The sequence below is a fragment of the Anopheles darlingi genome, chromosome 2 (genome assembly GCF_943734745.1).
Source record: "Anopheles darlingi chromosome 2, idAnoDarlMG_H_01, whole genome shotgun sequence".
Lineage (NCBI taxonomy): Eukaryota > Metazoa > Arthropoda > Insecta > Diptera > Culicidae > Anopheles > Anopheles darlingi.
This window is the reverse complement of record NC_064874.1, coordinates 55,160,605-55,168,104: the sequence shown is the minus strand read 5'-3', so window position 1 is coordinate 55,168,104 and position 7,500 is coordinate 55,160,605. Positions and strand designations below refer to the sequence as shown.

The 7,500-nt window shown below is 41.9% G+C and overlaps 1 protein-coding gene across 1 annotated transcript in view; it reads left to right on the top strand.

Annotated features, from left to right (window-relative positions):
- Positions 1 to 149, top strand: part of LOC125948758 (UPF0047 protein YjbQ) — a 9,935-nt gene extending 9,786 nt beyond the window's left edge. Inside the window, exon 4 of the mRNA XM_049675113.1 lies at positions 1 to 149. This exon is cut by the window's left edge and continues 1,698 nt beyond it. The gene's annotated coding sequence lies outside the window, so the exon portion shown is untranslated.
- Positions 150 to 7,500: the final 7,351 nt, after the last annotated feature.

The window sequence follows — 7,500 nt, the reverse complement described above, 5'->3', positions numbered from 1 at the left end:
ACAAACTGTACCAATGTGCCGATTAGTTCAAGCAGTAGAGGAAGGGCAATGCACGCGTTTCGCGTGTGTATGTATGAGTGTGTTTTGTCTTTTTGTTTATACCACATTCCTATTATTTTTAGCAGAATATAGTTAGTTGCTCTTGCCTATGTGTGCTCCATTGCCGATTTAATAAGAGAGATGCTCTGAATTAATAGGAAACAACTAGAAGTGGTAAGTATAGGATAAGTAGGCGAGGTATTAGAGCAAGTAAAACCGGGATAGCGAAAAGAAGTGTGGCAATGTAGAGAAGTTTAATACGGCTTCATTTTCATGTTTTTAATTAAATTACTTACTAATTTTGATTGTTTTTAGGACCTCATTTCGGCAGTCGAATGGTTAAGATAGACCAAAACAGAAACAGATGCAGGAGCGCCGTTCGTTTATTGTTCACATTTTTAAATATTTTTTGTTGTAGAAACTAGTGTTCTCTGCTAAAGCACAATGAAGCGTGCAGCAAAATATAAGCAATCAGCGTAGATATGAACTAGCACAAGGAACACAAATTGGAATAGCTCAAACTCGTTGTTAAAACGTGCGTGGCTGATGGTGGCAGGCAGAGGGTGGCTCGCAGTAACTGTTGACAATTACGAAGTGCAGGAGCAATAAACATTCCGCATGGAAGCCACAGATATTTTGAAGTCCCGTTTGGGAATGATCGCCATTTCGTCAGACTCGTCGTCCGTACGGTTGCCAGGTCTGAGCAACCCAGTGCCCGACATACACCAAAATACGCATACACTCTCTCTTTCACACACACAACACACACACACACACAGCTGTTAATGTCAAACATTAAACGATCAACTTATTCCAAGCAGCATCAACTTCATCCGAACCGAAACGAAACAGGCCACGTAAACTAAGGAAGAGCAAGTACATGTAAAGACACAGATAAGCCTACGAATTCCACAACTCGTTCCGTTCAACAGCGACATTTGGATCGTACGGTCCCACGAATGACAAAAAAAATTGGTCTTATTAAAAATATTAATTAAAAGAAGAACAAAAAAATTCAAAAAAGTACGAAAAAAATTAAACAAATTGCAAACAGCTAGAGAGGAAAGGGTTTAAACTAAAGTAAACAAAAAATCTTGGTATGAGCTTTAAAAACAAAATAAATATAATGAAAAAGAAACTAATTAACGTTAAATAATTAGTTAACCGCGTACGCATACAAATGTAATAGGGAACAGCGACATTAAATCAGATGAACATCTTGCCATCTTAGAAGGCCAACCGGCAAGGCCCGTCCCTACGGGTTACTACTGTACTGTACTATACTTTTCACTCGCGGTGGCGGGGAAATGTGGGGCTATTAGGAGGTTTTCAGGCATTCGAAATTCCTTAAAACCTGCCACCCGATTACACCAGATGCTCGAAACAAAGGCAAACAACGCAAAATAAAAAGAAAGCGCAACACTACCGTATCCATATGTAATAGACCAAAGAGCGGCCCGCATCCCAATACGACGGTATCCTTTCTTTCCCCGCCACACATACAACTAACTAGTGCCACAGTATAAGTCGGTGGTCCGACAACACCACGGCCGCAAATAAGCAAAGATGATTATTGTTATCTCCCAGTACCAGTGTGCGTTGCTAAAGTAATGCAGCACCGGGAGAACGAATTATTGCCCGAAAGTTACTCGGGACGATAGCAAACGAAAAACCTGAAGAAAACTGTTTTGCGAGGCAACCATGTTTAGTTTTTTTTCTAGAACAGAGCAATTATTTAGCGTGTAAGCGTGTAAACACTACCTTCATAAGATGAGCAAGTAGCAACTAGGAAAAACCACAAGTGGAGGAATCGAAAAAACGGTAGCACATGACAGGAAACAGCCAGAGAGCCAACTTTAACCGTTGAACGGAAAGAGTACTTTTTTGCTACTGGTTAGGATTTGACTCTGACTACTTTATCTGATTTCGTTAGCGCTTCATATTCGGTATAATATTGAGCATCTCTGAATCGCTGCAAACGAGAGTTTCTTCCCCCTCGTACTGCTGGGCGATTAAAAAAGGGAAGGTGATATCACCGGTTTGTTGTAGCCCGAATAATGCCCTTTACTATCCCCATGGCTCAATATTTCTCCGAATATAAGCTCTCCTCTTTCTCTCCCCCCTCCCCCCCCCCCCCCCTCTCACTTTCCCTATTCATCACAACAAATTTTCTGGTTTTGAGCTGGTGGCAATGTACCAGCATGGCCTCATGGTCAAAGCGGAGCATGCATTTGTCCAATTCTTCCTACATCCGAATAGTCACCTCCACCACCATCACGTCTAATCCAATTTAGATTTGTGATCTATGCTGTTATGTCATTAGTTTTGTATGGTACCATTGCCTGAATTTGTCGCATTCCCGAGAAAATAAATTTACACCGTAGTGTCTCATTTTGTTAGGAGAATTTTTGTATTTTGTGACTAAAAGGAGGTTCAGCAAGAGCTGAAAAAGATAAAAAAAATACACACCACACTTCATCTCGGGACTTACACGGACACGCAATTAAAGGAGTTTAGCAAAAGTGATCGCGAATCGTTCCGCCGAACCGACGATAAGCGGTCCTTACAGCAGTCAGCAAACTGGGCTGTCTGAATGCATAGTTTTTACAGCGAAAAAGACGCAAACCTACACAATTGACACAGGACAGATGGACGGTTCTTAAGCTTAATGGGGTAATGCAGGGGCAAATGCGACGGCGATTAGTGCTCTCATAATAATGAAAATAATAAGAATAATACTATTAATACTAATAATAATACTAATAATAATAATAATGATGATGATGATGATGATGATGAGGAAGATGATGATAACAATAATGGTCAAAAGTATTATAAAAGGAACTACGCTAACCACAGATACCGCCGTGTCAACCGAGTTGGCGGCCAACTCACAAGCAGTTTTCAGGCCCTGCGAGTTCCCCAAAAAAGTCGCTGTTTCACCGTTGGGCCAAAGCCAAACAAGCGCGCAAAACCAGACGAAGAAAGAAGAGAAAGAAGGTGAAGCAGCAGCGAGAATCCGGAAGGAAGAAGAATGGAATAAACCAAAAATGAAATAAATCCGTCAGCAAAACCGTAACCAAGTGGATGGTACTATTTGATTGAAGATGAACATATTTTATAGCAAAATCCTTTTTCTCCGCCATCGTCTCTATCAAAATGCAGGGATTCGACCCTTTCCGTTCCACCTCGGCTCTTTCGCCTCTAGACCAGCTCCCCTTCCCCACTCTCCTCCTCCTACCAGCCCTCTCCGCAAACAGTTTACACTGTATGTGTGCGTATGAGTGTGTGCGGTGGCTCGATCGATCTAAATAAGAAACACCAGTTAGGACCAGACAAGACTAGACGGAAGAAGTAAAGCAAGAATAACGTTTAGAAGACCCTAAAGGACACCGATTACGCAAACGCACACACACATACAGACACACACACAACCAAAGGATCTTGTGTTTTTCAAGCTTTTGCGCCCGCCTCGTTCAGGTTCCCCATATTAGCATATTACCGAATATCGCAATCCATGTGGATTGGGGTTCGTACTCTCGATCAAGCGTCGCACAAGCATGGTTCTATGGGCAGGGCGAAGAAGCTGATGTATACATAATGGCGGACCAGATGATCCCCCCCCCCCCCCTCCCGCAACCCACAAAATCGAGGGATCGGCAAGAACTGTTTAAATAATAAGATTATTTATTTTGTATACCACTTGTAATGCGCGAGCTAATGCAAAATTTCCGCCCTTCGTACTATTTAAGAATCTCTTGATAACTTTTGGTCGCCGCGATTTCACACGCATACACACACACAAACCACACAATACTCCCATCGTATGTACAAGTGGAATCCGATCGTGTAAGGTCTGAGGATCGCCTGCATGTTAAAAAAAAAATACAAAAATGTTGTACCGCAGATTTTCGCGTTAAAGCAGCTTTTTGTATCAAACTGCTGTTGTTGCAGCATCCATAGAGCTGTAGCGACCGGAACAAGCCTTTTGGGAATCTGAATGCGTCCGAATATATCGCTGTTGTGTGGTGCGGTAGTGTTCGGTTTTCCTAGATAAGCACATTACACTCTGCAGAAGAAGCAACAAGTAGCAGGCGGTGCAGTAGTACATGGGTAGAGCAATAACGGTTGGGCTTTGAAGCATGGTACGAGTAGCTAGGAGCTAACTAGATCGCAGAACTAGCTAAGGTAGTGCAACTTCACGTAACAACTGACACGACGAATTTCATTTTCCACGTTCCCCATCCGTTTTCGGACCCATAGCAGGAGTACAGCTAGAGTGGAGTGCACTTCCTCAATGGTCATCCAAGCGGGTACGGCTTTTTAAAGTCCAGGCGAGTGTGTGTTTGCCGATTTAGCAGCTAATTGACACACATTTAACTGCTTTCTCATTCCATCCCATCATACGCTCCATTACGCAGAGACTTACGAGTACGGTAAGGGGTAAAGAAAAAAAAAGGACACGCAAAAGCGCACTGCCAATTTTTATTAAAAACAAAGATAAGTCGCTAGATGCAGCAAGGCAGCGATGTAGATCAATTAAGATAAGGATATTACAAAAAACGGTCAAAATCAAAACAAAAAAAAATCACCAGAACACGATGAGCGATGATTACGAAGACGAAAATACGTTATCCGGAATAACATTGTTCGATTGGTGGACCCATTCTCACGGGAAAAATAGCCGAAAAACCCAGCAGGCTGTCGGATCATTGGATTGTTTTACAGGGCGCTTACAATCTAGAAGTTCCTTTACCCCATTCCCAACTTATGCTTTGGTGCGCGATATTGGACGATTTGTGAAGCTATAATACCGGCAAGCATTGTTGGGACTGATCCCCCAATCATCCCGCGAAGAGGTACATCGTCGCGTTGCAGCCACCAAACACTTGTTTTGTGTTTCTTAGTTATGCGAGAGCACAAGGCAAGGAAGAATAAGTACGAATAGAAAAAAATTACAGGATGCACTAAACTCTGGTCCGTAACGTGTGCATGAGGCATAAAAGCGAGGAAAAGCAATCGCAACAGGTGAGATGTAAGAATCTAGAATGAAAGAGTGAGAGTGGGTTGCGGAGGGTGGAAGGCGTTGAAAAGTGCGCCGAGATGAGCAGGGCGCGCGCATGATAAGAAATCGAAAAATACTGACACACACTCATTCACCTACATTCACGTACACCCACACAAAATCGACAATATGTAAATAGTTCAATAAAAGGAGCATTGAAGTAAAATTAAAAGAATAATAAGCAGATATAAAAGATAGTAGAATAAAGAAGGCGAGCTCTGGCCGGTAGTAATGGAGGCGAAACAACAGATTTTTATCATGATTTGATTTGTTATTTTACCACTCTCGTTACCCAGTATTTGGAAGATGGTTCGAAATCGAAAAAAACCTAAACTTTTCCCAAAACTCGCGAATGTAATTTGAACGACCGCTGGAGGAGTGAGAGGGTAGGTGGAATATGGGGTCCTTGAAGAGGCAAATATAAACAATTTGAATCCGAGAAAAAGCGTAACACGCTTTTCGATGTTTGATACACCCAATTACAATTAAATTCAGGATAGTTAGTGGCATTAGTAGACAGAACGTGCAATGGCAACAAGCGAAAAAAAAACTAAAATCGAAAAAACGTTAAAAAATTAGAACGGAGCGGCACGAACGTTAGCGGAGGAAGGGTCAAAATTTTCCAAAAAAAAAATATATATAAATATATTTCCTCCTTTGTTTTCTTGTACATAACAACTAGTGAGATATAAAATATTGGGAATGAAGAAGCCAGTGATAGAACGTCGTCGGAGAGAAACGAATGATGCTGTTAAAACGGCAACGCAGCATCGAGAAAGGGGGCCGAGAGACTAGTATTGGCAGAACAATAAAACAAGGAAAGAAGCAGAACCGATCAAAATCTAATTAGAATCGATCAACCACAAATACACACACAACCAACCGAGATAGTGGAAAGCGATTGACTTCTAGTGAATAGCAGTTAAAACACTATCCGATCAAACAAAGCTGGTTAGAATTGTCTTGGAAAGATTGATGTTTGTTTGCTAGAAATGTTGAGAATGTTTAAATAGCTAAAAGAAGAAGGAGGTGATCGAGGAACAGGGAAGATGCGGAGGGTGAGGAAGAAAAGAAGAAGAAGAAGAAGAAGAAGAAGAGAAGAAGGTCCTATACCGGCATCGATATCATCGAAGGTAAGCGACACACAATATGAGAGTAAGAAGCAAAACCCGATACGGGATAGAGTCGCGATTCTGAGCGAATTAAAAAGAAAAAATAACGGAAAACTGCAACGGGACTGGATAATGCATACACAGCTAACCAATAGGACAAAGCCGAGAACATGTGCTGATAGTAACAACAGAAAGCAACGAGCGTACGGACCGTGAACACAATGAAACGATCGCGGATGCGGGAGCATGTGCCGATTGCGCGTAAGGAAACCGACCGAATGGTAGGAATCAAGCTTGAGTAACAAAAGTAACAAAAAGATGAAAAATAGCCATAATTAAACATGTCATGTAAGTGGCGTTACAAGCGAATCAAGCAGCAGGGTGAAGTGACCCTTGAGTGGCCACTATGGCTACTGCCGAGACAACGCGGGCCCCTAGAGGAAGGTGCATAGTTGCTAAAATGCGTAAAATACGGCGACAAATGTTATTTGTTTTTTGTTATTCTATATCTGGTTTCGAAAAGCCGATCTCACAGTTTTTATCCAATACACACTACAGACAAGAGTACACACACACACACACAGATACACTTACAATTCGTCAATCTATCTTTGTTGTTAGGAGGTTACTTGATAAGCGAATAGAAGGGCTAACCGATGCGTGAGAAGAGACGTGCAGAGATGGAACAGAGCCGATCGTATCGGACGGCGTGAACAACCACTCAACACATACACACACACACACACACACACACACACACACAGGACGAACGATAATAGTGGACATGGAAAGCACAATAGACGATATAAAACGGACAGGATGGATTGACAGGACAATGGATCGACAAACGGAACCTTGGCAGAGGGAAAAGGAAGGAAAATGAAAAAATAAACAGAATATTGAAAAACCAAAAAACGATACAGTTCTTATCAGTTATTCATATAATAGCAAGTTCCTGGGCATGTGTTGTGCAGTGCTTGTGCTGCGATCCGAATTAATAGCTCTATAGTGTATTTTACTCCTCTTAGCAAAATTCTTTTCTTTAAAAAAGACCGCACAGCGAAGCCGACACCCAGAGTAACGCATGAATATTTTGTATGTGTTTTATTGGTTATGTTTTAAACCTTCAGTACATATAAATAAAAATATCTGCTAAAGACTTTCCTTTGCCTTTATGCTCTACAGCGTCTGCTGTCGTTGCTACTGTCGCCTGGTGTCGACAAAGTTCTGCAGGGAAGCATGCATATCGTACCGCAAGAAAAGATGGACACGGATTAGAAGTCC